We start from the raw sequence: 13,093 nt of genomic DNA, 5'->3' as shown, positions 1-13,093 counted from the left end.
CTGGTACAGAAATCCCCTCTCCCGGCAGCCTCCCCCCAGGGGCTGAGCTGCACCAAGGCCAGCCCAGTCCCTCAGCTTCTGCAAGGAGGGATCTGCCTACACCTTGGCCTGGAATTCAGCAGCTGGAGAAGAGACGGGGACCTGTTCCCCCTCACTGCCTTTGTCCGGAGTCCCAGCTCTGTTGAGCCCTGCCCCCTGGGGCCCCTTGTCTGCTGGGATGGGGCCCTGCGCCCTCTGCAGGGTGCCCTCCCCAAGGTCCAGGCCACGGGCCCTTCGCTGGCTCTGGCTAAAGGCAGCAACCAGGGCACTGTGGGGTCCTTTCGGCCAATCCTCTAGGTCACCCCCCATCAGCACCCCAGAAAGCAGGTGTTGGTGCACCCCCACTTCCTTGGGGCCCTCCTTAGCCCCCCATTCTAGAGGTACCTGGGCTACGCATACCTTGAATGGGGTTCCATCTATGCCCCTCAGGGTCAGCTGAGTGTTGGGTACCATGTGGTCTGGGGCCACTAGCTCAGGTTGGACCAGCATCACCTCTGCCCCCGTGTCCCAGTAGCCCATAACCTTCCTCCCATCCACTTTCAGGGGCACGAGGCACTCGCTCTGCAGGGGCCGCCCTACCCCCAGCCGGTACATGGAGAAATCTGCCTCTGGAGCGTCAGGTCTCCCAGAGGAGCTGGCCTAAGGGGTCTCCCCGACCTGAGCTGAGGGCCTGCCAGCCCGGGCCACTGGGGCAGCCTGTTCCTCCTCCAATCTCACCCAGTTAACCCTGGAAAGTCTTGGTTTGTGGGGCCTGTCCTGGCGCTTGGGGCACTGAGCCCGCTTGTGGTCCCTTTGCCCACAGAGATGGAAGGTCAGGTCCTGCAGGGTGCACCAGGGTACTGGCTGGCCCTCTGGGGGGAGGGTTGCTGGGCCCTCCCTTCTGGGACCCCTCCGTAGATGCTTCTCCCAGTTGCACAGCCACGAGCTGGTCTTTCCGGGATTTCCTTTCACACCCGGACCAGCTGTCTGTTAACTCATCCGCCAGTTTCCCTGCACTGTGTGCATCCTTCAGCTTCCTGTTCTTCAGCCACAGCCTCAGGTCAGGCAAGCACATTTCATAGAATTGTTCCAGGTCCATTAGCTTAACCAGGTCCTCTGTGGGCCCCAGATCCGAACACCCACTTGTGGAAGTATTGCATCAGGCGGGAGGCCAGGTCTACGTAGGTCTCCTCAGGACCCTTCTGTGCATTCCGGAACTTTTTCCTTTACGCCTCAGGGGTCCGAACTAATGTTACTCCTCATCATTAACTACTTCGATTGTCTCCATTTGCATCCCTAGTTCGAACTAGGGATGCAGTGTAGACATACCCAAAGTGACCTGTAGTCCTGGGCCTCCAGGGCCCCTCCTCACTCACTGCAGCTGGGGCCCCACTCTTTCTCAGCTCCGCCATGGCCCACTCATGCTGCGCTGTTCCCTACAATCCTCTAATTCCTTTAACCGCAACTCGATCTCCAGCTGTCACAACTCCGCTGAGGGGGACCCTGCCCGGGACAAATCGCTGCTGGCTGAGTGTGGCCGGGTGGGCACTGCATCTATCTAGCAGATTCCAGCCCTCTCTCCTGCCTTAGAGCCTGAGATACTCCCTGGGAGTATGTCTACACTACCACTTCCTAGTTCGAACTAGGGTGGTAATGTAGGCAACCGGAGTTGCAAACGAAGCCCGGGATTTGAATTTCTTTCTACTGCACCCCAGTCACTTACTGCCGGATGCTCTATCCCTGGGGTGCAGTCCATCCCATTCTTGACACCACTGTCACAGTGTGTCAGGGGGTCCCTGACTGCACCCTCATTTGCAGCCAGATGTGACTTTCAGTCAGCAAGTAGAACAGACGTTTTATTGGTTCACAGGGACACAGAGTAGCATGGGATCAATGTTAGCACAGGTACCAAAAGCAGACAGCATTATTAATCTTGGGGAAAAGGGGTCCCGGATCCTTCTCTCCCCTTTTCCTGCTCTGAGCCCTTTCTCTCGTTCTAGCCCAGACCAGGGCCGGACTGCGGGGTGGGCGAGCCGGGCAGCTGCCCGGGGTGCCAACCGATGGGGGGTGCCTGGTGGCAGCTGTAAGGGACATGCAGCGTCCCTTATAGCTGCCATCAGGCGCTGCGCACCCGGCTCCCATAGCACCGCCGTCCCCTCCTCAATCTCCGCGGCGCCAGCCAGCAGCGCCCTTCTCCCCATGGCCACGGGGCCCTGCACAGCCCAGTGCGTGCGCCAGCAGCGATGGCCAAGCCAAGCTGGGCAGCGCATGCGCCGTGTGCCCTGGGGGCGGGCCCGCACATGCGCCGTTCGCCCAGGGGTGGCGTCACGTGCCTGGGCCCGGGATGCCAAAATGGCTCAGGCCGGTTCTGTCCCAGACAAGATTGACTCTTTCCACAGGCCCTATCCCCCAGCTTGGTGTCAATCCCGCCTATCCTTTGTCTCCCTTCTGGGGCAGGAATTATCTCCTATGTGTGGCCCTCAGGTGTCTGGGCCCATTACACATCTGGAGTGAGTCTTGCTCAGCCTCTCCCTCCTCATGCCGAGAGTGCTGCAGTGCTGGTGGATGGACGCGCGCAAATACACACACACACAAAATAGAGAATGTAACAACACCCCCCCATAACATCACATTCTCTGCCATGTGTATTTGCCAAATTGGACAGTCTCTGTGACACAGGATAAATGGACACAAATCAGACATCTGAAGTGGTAACACACATAAACCTATAGGGGGACTGTAGGGGTTCTCCCCCTGTGCGGAGGGGCTTACGTCCACCCCCCTCAGTTCTCCGATTATAGTTGCCTTGAAACGGCCGATTCCGCCTGGTTTGGTTCGGCGGTTGGGGGAAGGGGGTCCGGGCCCGCCCTCGCTCCGGACCCCAGCCCAGGGCCCTAAGGTCGGGGAAAAGGCTCCCCCACCTAGCAGGGGGGGTCGAGACCCCTAAACTCCCCTGCCCTCAGGGTCCGCGTCCCTGCCCTGGGCTGCTTCTTCCCCCAGGTCCCATAGGCTCATCTGGGCTCTTTCTCTGATCCTGCCCAGGGCCTCCAATAATGCCGTCCACTCGCCGGCTCGCGGGGGGGGGGGGGGTGCGTCTCCTCGGCGTTCCCCCTGCTAGCTGGTCCACTGTGACCTTTTGAACTGCCCGCCGGTCGCAGGCAGATTACGTCACCCCCCTCGTCGGCCTCCGGCCCCTCCCCGGGCCGTCCTACCCGTGACGTCTTTGCTACGTCAGCTCGGCCCCGCCCCCTCTCTGCGCTGCCGGCCGGCCCCGGCTCGTCACCCGGCCGGTGTGCCGGCACCCCCGTCCCTGCACTGCCTGCCAGCCCCGGCTCGTTACCCGGCCGGTCTGCCGGCCCCCCCGTTCGGGGACGGCGGGCGGTGATCCACTCCCCTCCGGGGGGTGAGTCTTTCCCCCGCGGTCGCGGCGCCCCGGCGGTTTCCGGGAGGGGCGGGACTACCCCACCACACACCTTCCCCCTTAAGTCTGGCGCCATACTCGCCGTTCCTGTCACTGGGTTTTCCGCTACCCGGGATAGCCAGTCCGCGTTCCCATTGGTGGACCCCGGGCGGTGCACGACTCGGAATTTGTATGGCTGCAAGCTGAGGTACCATCTCAAGATCCGTGGGTTAGTGTCCTTCATCTGCTGCATCCATTGCAGCGGGGCATGGTCCGTCACCACGGTAAATTCATCGCCTAAAAGAAAGTATCTTAGTGAATCGACAGCCCACTTGAGGGCCAATGCCTCCTTTTCGATTGTCGCATATCCCTTCTCCCGGGGAAACAGTTTACGACTTAGATAGAGGATGGGGTGCTCCTGTCCCTCCTCCTCCTGCGTCAGTACCGCCCCTAGCCCCACTTCCGACGCGTCAGTCTGCAAGGTAAAAGGTTTGTTAAAGTCGGGCTGGGCCAACACCGGGGCCCGGACCAACCGGTCTTTCAGCTCCTGAAACGCGTCGTCGCACGCCGCGGTCCACTCGACCCTCTCGGGTTGTCCTTTCCTTGTGAGATCTGTAAGTGGCGCGGCCACGGAGGAAAAATTCGGAATAAACCGTCTATAATAGCCCGCCAATCCCAGGAACTGCCGTACTTCTCTCTTTGTCGTTGGGGTGGGGTGTTCCCGTACAGCCTGGACCTTATCTACTAGGGGCTTCAGCTTTCCTCTCCCTACCGTGTACCCCAGATACGAAACTTCGGCCCTCCCAAATTGACATTTCTTTGGGTTGGCCGTGAGTCCCGCTTCCCTCAGTGCCCTTAATACGCTCGTAATGTGCTCTAGGTGTTTCTCCCAGGATTCACTGAATATCACAATATCATCAATGTATGCCGCCGCGTAGTCCTGGTGGTCCCTTAGGACCTGGTTCATGAGTCTCTGAAAGGTCGCAGCGGCCCCGTGCAGTCCGAACGGCATGTTTTTGAATTGGTACAACCCAAAGGGGGTGGCGAACGCCGTTTTCGCCTGGGCTTCGGGAGAGAGTGGGATCTGCCAATACCCTTTCGTTAGATCGAGGGTCGACAGATAGGTGGCCCTCCCCAGGCGTCCCAGTAACTCATCTATCCGCGGCATGGGGTATGCATCAAATCGCGAGATCGCGTTGACTTTGCGGAAGTCAATGCAGAACCTCGTTGATCCATCTGTTTTGGGCACCAAAACAATGGGGCTTCGCCATTCGCTACGAGATTCTTGTATGACCCCCCACTCCAACATGGCTTGGAGTTCTTCCTTCACTGTACCCCATAACTTTCGGGGGAGGGGGCGCATATTATCTCTTACCACTCTGCCGGGTTCAGTCTCGATCTTGTGTTGTACTAACGAGGTCTGTCCGGGTCGGCTGGTTAGTACCGTCCTGAACTGGTCGAGGAGGTGGTGCAACTGTTCTTGCTTTGGGCCTGGGAGCTCTTCTCCGACCCGTATGCCCTCGATCCTCACCTCCGGCTCCCCCCACGGACCCAACTCAATGTCAGTGTCCCGAGGGTCAATCAGGAGAGCTTCCCGTGGATGCCACTTCTTTAAGAGGTTGACATGGTAAATTTGAGTTGCCCGGCGGTTACCGTCTACCCGAACCTCATAGTCGACCGGGCCAAGTTTCCTGATTACCCGGAAGGGTCCCTGCCAGTGGGCCAAGAGCTTGGACTCCCCGCTAGGCAGCAATAGTAGAACCTGCTCGCCTGGTTCGAACTCCCTCACCTGCGCCTTTCTATCATAGTAGGCCTTCTGCCCTTCTTGCGCCTTCTCTAGGTTCGCTCGGGCCCGGCCCGCTAGGTCATGGAGGGTTCCCCTCAGTTTCTGTACGTACTGGGCGGCCCCCAAGGCGGGGGAGACCGACGTTTCCCATCCCTCCTTTACGAGATCCAGGATCCCCCGCGGTCGCCGCCCGTATAACAGCTCAAAGGGGGAGTACCCGAGCGATGCCTGCGGTACCTCTCTGACGGCGAACATCAGTGCAGGCAGCAGCTTATCCCATTCCCGGGGTTCATCTTGTGCGAACTTCCGCAGCATCCCCTTCAACGTGCGGTTGAAGCGCTCCACCAGCCCATCGGTTTGGGGGTGATATACCGACGTCCGGAGCTTCCTAATCTGCAAGACCTTACACAGTTCCGTCATAACCTTAGACGTTAAATTCGTCCCCTGATCTGTCAGTAATTCCCGGGGCAGTCCGACCCATGAGAATAGTTTGACTAATGCCTCCGCTATGGCGGGGGCGGTGGCCCTTTTCAGGGGTACCGCCTCTGGGCAACGGGTGGCGTAGTCTACGATGACCAGGATGTAATTATGTCCGTGCCCAGATTTCTCGAGCGGTCCTACCAGGTCTAATGCTACCCTCTCGAAGGGGGTCCCTACCACCGGCAGGGGCATCAGGGGAGCCGGCGGGACCCGGCCCCCGGCTGTTCTTTGGCACTGGGGGCAGGAGTTACAGAAATTCTTAACCTCCTGGTACACCCCAGGCCAATAGAATCTCTGGAGTATCTTCTGTTGAGTTTTTTCCCTACCCAGGTGCCCGGCCCACGGGTGTTCGTGGGCCAATTCCAGGACCTTCCACCGGTACGGTCTTGGGACCAGCAGCTGCCATCTTTCCTCCCCAGGGAGTTCCCCCGAAGACACTCGGTACAAGCGGTCGCCTTTTACCTCAAATCGCGGTCCATCCGGCTGATTGGGCGGGTCCCCCTTCTGTGGCTCGCTTGTGGTGCGCACCTGTTCCCAGGCTGCCCGTAGTGTGGGGTCCTCGCGTTGTTGAGTGAGGAAGTCCCCTTCTTCTACGTCGAGACAGAGGGTGGGCGGTGCCCCGGCGTCCTGAGCCCTCGCTGGCACGGTTCCCCCCTCATCTTGCTCTCCTTGGGCTACCAAGGTCCCCGGCCCTGTTTCTGGCTCCCCTTTAGGATGTCTCCCGCTATCCCACTGTTCCAGGAGTCGCTTCAGGCCGGGCCAATCCCGTCCCAGCAGAAGGGGGTACGCTAACTTAGGGCCGACGGCGACTACACACTCTCCTTCCAGCTCCCCGTCCCCTATCCGTACCCGGGTCGTAGGGTAGTAATGAATGTCTCCGTGGACGCACCGGAGGGCTATGGGGGCACCCCGGGCCCGCCCGGGGAGTATCACGTCCCTTCGGACAATGGTTTGCCCGCATTCCGAGTCGAGAATAGCCTCCACCGGGTTCCCATTAACCCACAGTCGTTTAATTACCTGAGCTGCGCTGGCCGCCTTCCTGTCCGTGCCCCCAGCGCGCCTCTGCCCAAAGGTGCAGTCCATCAGGGTGCAGTCCCTCTTGTAATGACCCTCCTGGCCGCACTGATAGCAGACCACCTTCGGGGCTCCCTCAGGTGGCGGGGTGCCCGGGCTCGTTTCGGTCGCCCGATCTCCCCTGGCCTCACCAATCGGCCGGTTCCACCGAGGTGCCAGCCTCTTCGTCGGGAGGGGGCCCAGGGAACTCCTGGCACCTTCGCCGGCCCGCTGGGCTCCCGCGGGCTTACCCGTCCCAGCCTCGCTCCTTCGGGGTTCTCTCGGTGCCCCCGCCGCTCCTTTCCCCTCTGGCCCCTCTGCGGCTAAGTAGTGTTCCATGAGGGTCACCGCTTCGTCCAAGGTCTCCGGAAGATGCCGTCGTACCCACCGCTGTCCTTCCGCGGGGAGGATGCTGACGTATTGTTCAAGTATCACGAGATCCGCCACCTGGGCCCCCGTCTTAGTCTCAGGTTCAAGCCATCTCATCCCCGCTTCCTTAACCCGTTGCGCCACCGCCCGTGGTCGCTCGCGGGAGTCATACCTGGCCTCTCTAAACCGCCGGCGGTGGATCTCTGGAGTCACCCCTAATTGGTCCAGAATAGCCTCTTTAACTTTATAATAACATAAGGCATCACTGGCGGACATCCCTCGGTATGCTAGCTGGGCCGGCCCCGACAAGTAGGGCGCGAGGAGGGTGGCCCAATGCTCTGGTGGCCACTTCGCGGCAGCGGCCACCCTCTCGAACATAACCAGGAATGCCTCGGGGTCGTCTTCCGGCCCTAGTTTCGTCAGCCGTATGGGCAATTGGGTGCCGACCCCCTCTCCTCCTCCGGACCCCGCTGCCGCCACAGGTACCGTCAATGGTGCGCCTCGCGCCATCTGCTCCTGACGCTCCTGGAACTGGTTGAGGAGCTGTTGCAGCGCCTGCATCTGTTGCTGCTGCTGCACCTTCTGGGTCTCCGTCCACCACTCCAGAATTTTATTTGCTTCCATTGTCTCCTGGCAATCAAGACTTTGTGAACCCTTTCCCCTATCCGGACCCCCGTTTCGGGGTCCACTATACCCACATTCTCCACCACGTGTAGGGGTTCTCCCCCTGTGCGGAGGGGCTTACGTCCGCCCCCCTCAGTTCTCCGATTATAGTTGCCTTGAAACGGCCGATTCCGCCTGGTTTGGTTCGGCGGTTGGGGGAAGGGGGTCCGGGCCCGCCCTCGCTCCGGACCCCAGCCCAGGGCCCTAAGGTCGGGGAAAAGGCTCCCCCACCTAGCAGGGGGGGTCGAGACCCCTAAACTCCCCTGCCCTCAGGGTCCGCGTCCCTGCCCTGGGCTGCTTCTTCCCCCAGGTCCCATAGGCTCACCTGGGCTCTTTCTCTGATCCTGCCCAGGGCCTCCAATAATGCCGTCCACTCGCCGGCTCGCGGGGGGGGGGGGGGTGCGTCTCCTCGGCGTTCCCCCTGCTAGCTGGTCCACTGCGACCTTTTGAACTGCCCGCCGGTCGCAGGCAGATTACGTCACCCCCCTCGTCGGCCCGGCCCCTCCCCGGGCCGTCCTACCCGTGACGTCTTTGCTACGTCAGCTCGGCCCCGCCCCCTCTCTGCGCTGCCGGCCGGCCCCGGCTCGTCACCCGGCCGGTGTGCCGGCACCCCCGTCCCTGCACTGCCTGCCAGCCCCGGCTCGTTACCCGGCCGGTCTGCCGGCCCCCCCGTTCGGGGACGGCGGGCGGTGATCCACTCCCCTCCGGGGGGGTGAGTCTTTCCCCCGCGGTCGCGGCGCCCCGGCGGTTTCCGGGAGGGGCGGGACTACCCCGCCACAGGGACATTTTAATCTGCCTGGGCACTCAATTATGGATTTAAAAATAGCCATTCTTCTACAAAGGATTTTCACTACCCAATTACAGAGAGAGATTGCTAAACTAAAGTTTGTTTACAGATTTGACACACTCTGGGCTTGAACAAGGACATTAACTGGTTATTGCATTTCAAAGCCAATTTCCATTGCCTTTGACATTTGCTGGTTCATTATTACTGTGGTAGGAACACCATAGTAGACAAGACGCAGGCAGATTCCAGCACTTTGACCACCATACCATATAATTCTGCTTAGTGCAAGTCTAAAGGACATTTGGAAAACAGCCTGGTAGCTGCAGTATCTCTTTGCATACTCAGATTTCCAGTGTTGCTAGTACCACCAATGGAATGGTGCTAGTGAGAGCAATGGTGGAATTTTATGGCAAAAGCCTGGTGAGATTAGTCCAGTAAGTAACTTACTTTCCAACACACGTTTTCAGCAGTGCTACTCACAGAATAAATTAAAGAATAGGATTGGTGAATGTGCAGCGCGAAAATTACTAAAATGGTGTGTCAATATCTTGGAACTCTGGCTTATTTGTTTTATATCAAAGGTAAATATACAGTTTAGTGCTGATTACAGCTGAATTCCACTTGAGGTTGATTCTGTGAAAACAACAGGTAACCTTCATCAAAAGTTGCAGTTGTAGCTGGATTTGAAGAAGTTTTACAGTACTGATGGCTTGAAATATATTTTTCAGCATTGTGATGTGTTATAAACCGGGGCTTTTATGTATCACAAGTGAAGCAATAAATGCCACGACAGATTTACTGGTTATTGCTGCTCTGATAAAAGGGTCATTATAAGTTGTAGAACTCTAAACGTTAATGGGAAGATGTTGTAAATACTATAAATGAAGAGAATGAAAGAGCATGATGTATTAATCATCGGAGGTCACTTAGTCATTTATTTTGAACAATGAAGGAGAAGCAAGGGATTGCCTTTTGAGGAAATAGAAAATGCAGATTCAATTACTGCCACTTATAAGAACAACCTCAGTGACAGCTCTTTTATAGCACTATTCTGAGAGGACCTAATCTGAAGCCCATTCATATCAACGGGCTTTGGATGCATTGCATTTCAAAACATGTGACTGGCCTGTGCCAACTGAATTGGGATGGACTAAGGCAGGGGTGGGAAACCTTTTCTGGGTCGGGCTGGGGGAGGGACATACAAGTGAGAAGAAAATAAAACACCCAAACCCTCACTGACATGTACCCTGACTGAGAAGCAACATTCTTTTTGCATACCTAGGGGAGGCCCAGGCTAGTAGATTCTATGTGCTGTAACCCAATGGGGGGAGTGGTGGAGCACCACCACAGGTTCCCCAATGCTGGGGAGGTGGAGAGCCCTGAGCCTCAGGGGCCAGATCCAGGCAAGCTGGAGGCCACATCAGGCCCCCAAGCTTTAGGTCCCCCCATTCACTAAGGGGCTGCTTAATAGCCAGGAGCCCCAGCTCTAGACACCTCCCACTTTGTAGGGTCTGTTTGCCAGAAGCTGAGAGTGGATGACAGGGGATGGATCACTTGATGATTCCCTGTTCTGTTCATTCCCTCTGGGGCATCTGGCATTGGTCACTGTTGGCAGACAGGATACTGGGCTAAATAGACCTTTGGTCTGACCAAGTATGGCTGTTCTTATGTTCCTAGAGTCCGGGCATCGGTCTGATACCAAATGTTTACATTGCAATTTAACGGCCCTTAGCCTTAGCCCACTGAGCTTGTGCCAGCCACTGGTGTTTAATTGTAGCCTAGTTAGGGTGACTATATTTCCTTATCCTCAATATGGGATACCTTACTTGTACTCAAGCAAATACAACTGCAGTTAATCAGAACTATGCAGTGCAAATGTGCAAACTAACATATTGACTGAGCCCCTGTTGAAAAGAAATACCGTAAAGTGGGATTCTTTTTATTTACTTTATTATCTTTAAGGCTTTAGGATTCACATGGGGAGAGGTGACACCCACAAACTGTCACTCAGGGGGTGACCGTGCCTGCCTAGTGCTCTCTTCCCTCCATGTCTGGCTGGGTTCCTGGGACAGACTCACTTCTTCTAGTACCTGGCATAGCGTCTTCACAAGGTAACATGTGAGGGAGAAGGCAGAGGCTCAGAGTCACATGGTCCTACCCCAGATTTCTGCCAGGGTTCACCCTGGAATTTGACCAGCACTTTTGACATTGCGCAGGAGGGAAGGGACAGGAGCTGCTTCCAGCCACAGGGAGAGAAAGGGATAACCTGGCCCATGTCATTGCAGAACTCATCTCTTTTGCTTCCCCCACCCTCTGGAGGCAGCTTGTCCCTTCCAGCCCATACAGTGTTGAAAGGCAGCTAACATCTCTAAGCTATTGCTGGCCACCAACATAAACTCAGCTGCCTCCTGTCTCTGGCTATAGCATGGGCAGGAAGGAGTTAAGCCTTAAGGATGCATTGTGTTCCAGGACTCAGAGAATCTGCCACCAAGACCTTCAGTGAATCTGGCCAGCTAGTTGTCTCAGCAGGGAAGGGTACCTAGCATTCTAACAGACAGAGCAGCGAAGTTTCTTAGCAGGGAAAGATGCCTAGGGGACAAAGCAGCCCCATGCTCCCTAGGATCCATGGAGGGGGCTGGGGTTGAAGAGGATGCTAATATCCTACCTGGAGGTTGCTGTGGAGCCTGCTGGGTTGGGGTGCACAAAGGCAGGAAATAATTTCTCCCCTACTATTCCAGAGCTTATCTGAGGGGCAGAGAGTGCTTTGTGGGGTTTTGGCACATGTAGAGCTTGGTTCCTCCTGGCAAACACTCCAGGTTCGAGAATCATGGGCTTTCCTGGGACACTGGGTCAGTCAGAGGCAATGGGGGAAAGGAAAGAGCCTGCTGGCCAGGGTGCTGGTGAGCTGAGCTCTCTGCCCAGGAGCTGGTTCTCCACACAGTGCTGGGAGTGGGGTGTGCTCTGCTGAAGAGGAGGGAGAAGAATATGGAGAAGCAGCAGAGCTGGTGGAGAGTGAATGGGCAAAATAGGGAGAAGACAGCAAGAGGAGGCGCACATAAGGGCTGGTGGGTGGGCAGCATCGTTCCCTGTATGTTGTGCGCTTGTGCAGCCACACAGGAGAGAGATTCAGATGCTGCCCAGCTGTTTAGCGGAGTGCCCACAGGTAGATTTTTGTGTCTACTGGAAGAGGGGTCATTCACACATGCGTTGGTGCCTATAAACAATTGTATTCTGCACATGGATGAAAAATCCTCATATGGATTGAAAAGATTAGAGGGAACACTGGTGGGCAGCAGAGGCAATGTCACTGACTACTGCCTGGTGCCTGCCCACACTTACCAGCTACCTCAGACTGCAGTTAGCTCCGGCTGGAAACAGGACAGGGGGTGAGGACCTGCTGGCTGAGAGCCAGCATGCAGCCGGGGCCATGTTGACAGACTGGCAGGGAGAGTGGCTAGCTCCATATGCTGCAAATTTGCCCCACCACCAGTCTTGCACACCCACCCGCATTGTTGGCCACTGGTCTTTTCCACTCACTGCTGGTGTGTAGGCCATTGGCGAGCAGACATCAGTCAACAGCAGGACCCACTGGTACTAACAGGAAGGAAACAGAAAATATGGTACAATTAAGAAAAAGTTCTGACACTTCCAGGAGGCTTAAATATGGGACTGCCCCTTTAAAAATATGCTGTCTAGTAACTTTAAGCATGGACATATCCTGTGGGGATTGCATTCAGAGCATATATGAAAGCTTACAACAGTGCATGCATAATACACTGTACACTTTACTACAAGTATTTCTGAGAAATGCATTCACCAAAATCAAATATAAAAATAAACTTACTCATCCTGAACCTGTAGCAAATCTGTGGGAGTGTTGTTTTTCACTAAAACTACAGAATTTGACCCAAAGACAAAAATTTAGCAATATGATTTGATTTAGCTCTCCTGTACATAATATTTAACCAATGATATTGCCCATTGTCATGGCTCCTTTCCCACTCTGTCACGATAAATTCAGAAGTGGGGGCCAGAAAGCATACCCCAATACCTTATCTACCAGGCTTTGGTATAAAACTTTCCCCCCAAAATCTTAAAACCCTAGATTTTGGGAATAAGACTTCCGCTGCCACCACCCAAGAAACCAAGGGAGAGACCATCTGGGAAAATCTCACCCCTAAAGTAAAAAGCAGGACACCACCATTAACTAATACCAGGTTAATAAAAGGAAAAGAGCAAACTTTTATTATCACCACACTATTACTGTTGGAAGCATAATAACTAGATGGAAAAGTAACAAATAATATACTCATGGAGAAACTCCATGGGCCTAGAACTTAGTTACAAAGAAAAGCCAAACCTCTTTTAAAAAGTGCACAGACATCAGATCCCATACTCAAAACAATAAAACCTAACGGATTTATCTAAACTTTACCCTACTTACAGAAAATGAAGAAAGAGTCTTTGCTTGGAGGGAGACATAGTGTCTGTTCCCCTCAATAGCTGGAGAGACCTGCCCAGAACAAAGGAGGGAAAA

At 55.8% G+C, this 13,093-nt stretch overlaps 1 protein-coding gene and 1 long non-coding RNA gene across 2 annotated transcripts in view; one reads left to right on the top strand and one right to left on the bottom strand.

Annotated features, from left to right (window-relative positions):
• DPY19L4 (dpy-19 like 4) overlaps positions 1-13,093 on the top strand; it is a 200,474-nt gene that overhangs the window by 65,323 nt on the left and 122,058 nt on the right. The gene's annotated exons all lie outside the window — the stretch shown is intronic.
• The window catches only part of LOC142826995 (uncharacterized), a 26,366-nt gene extending 13,273 nt beyond the window's left edge, over positions 1-13,093 (bottom strand). The window contains exons 1-2 of the long non-coding RNA XR_012901314.1: positions 13,001-13,093; positions 12,094-12,150 (exon numbers count right to left, since the gene is read on the bottom strand). This is a non-coding gene — a long non-coding RNA (uncharacterized LOC142826995). The remainder of the gene's footprint in view (positions 1-12,093; positions 12,151-13,000) is intronic.

This window comes from Pelodiscus sinensis, chromosome 2 (genome assembly GCF_049634645.1).
Source record: "Pelodiscus sinensis isolate JC-2024 chromosome 2, ASM4963464v1, whole genome shotgun sequence".
NCBI classification, from domain to species: Eukaryota; Metazoa; Chordata; order Testudines; family Trionychidae; genus Pelodiscus; species Pelodiscus sinensis.
The sequence above is the reverse complement of the archived record's forward strand: the minus strand, read 5'-3'. Positions and strand labels throughout refer to the sequence as shown.